We start from the raw sequence: 1,094 nt of genomic DNA, 5'->3' as shown, positions 1-1,094 counted from the left end.
GCTGAATTAAACACAAATGTAATAAATGTATGTGTTGACACAGTAGAAAAAAAAACATGATTGTCCAACATGAGAGGGGGTATTACTGACATAGGGCCTGGCCTGGCCCACCGTTTATTTTATGATTTTTTTTAATGTTATATCAGGGACTGCTGCTACTCTGCTGTAAATACTTTAATATTCTGTATTCTCAAAAATGTTATTTTATTTAATTTGGATGCGCAATTAACCTTCAAGTTTATTTTTTTTTTAAATCACATAAATCAGTATTAAATAATAAAAATGTAGCACAAGCATTAACTCTACCTTGTGTTTGATAACCTCCCCCTGTTTCATTTGTCATTGTTTAGTTTTTATAATCATGACATGCCCCCCCAACCCAACATTCCCCCCACCCATTGCTAACAGCATATCTGCCCTTGGGGCAAAAAGGGAAGGTGTGCCCCCCCCCCAAAAAAAACCTTACCCTGCCTTTGACAACAAATATATATATATATACTGAGTGTTTCCGTTGGTGCGGATGACGGAGGGCCAGCGACTCACCGTCAGAGTGACAGACTGCATTGTCCGAGCGAGCTTTGGTGGTTGTAACAAGCATTGGGACATTAGAGCAAACAAAAGCAGGATTGGGAGAGTCATCAATCAATCTGCTGACAGTTGACTTCGGTTTGTTTGTCCCGCACTCTGCATAATAAGTGATTGGATCTGAGCTAATTAGATATTGGGTAATCAATCATTGCCAACGAGGCACTTGGCCGTCAGAGGGAAGTCTCCCCGTCCATGTGCCCGTTGTCATCAAATAAATTAGAAATAAAAATTATTTAGTGCCAGCCAAAAGGTAATTCCCACCAGTGAGCTGTCCGACCGCTGCTTTTGTGCAAAAGAGACACATGGAGTGAGGTGGTGGTGGTGAGGGGGCTAGGGGGGTGCACTTGGAGGGGGGTGTCATGTCGTAACCAATTACTGAAATATTCAGTTGAGAAATTTACATAATAAATGAAGCAATGAAATATTGAGTTATTTGCCCAGAACAGTGTTTTACTGCGTAAACATGCATCTAACAATATGTCCACAGCAGAGCGGGCATTTTTCAT

The sequence above is a fragment of the Cynoglossus semilaevis genome, chromosome 13 (assembly GCF_000523025.1).
Source record: "Cynoglossus semilaevis isolate Cse_v1.0 chromosome 13, Cse_v1.0, whole genome shotgun sequence".
In the NCBI taxonomy this organism is placed as follows: Eukaryota; Metazoa; Chordata; class Actinopteri; order Pleuronectiformes; family Cynoglossidae; genus Cynoglossus; species Cynoglossus semilaevis.
The sequence above is the reverse complement of the archived record's forward strand: the minus strand, read 5'-3'. Positions refer to the sequence as shown.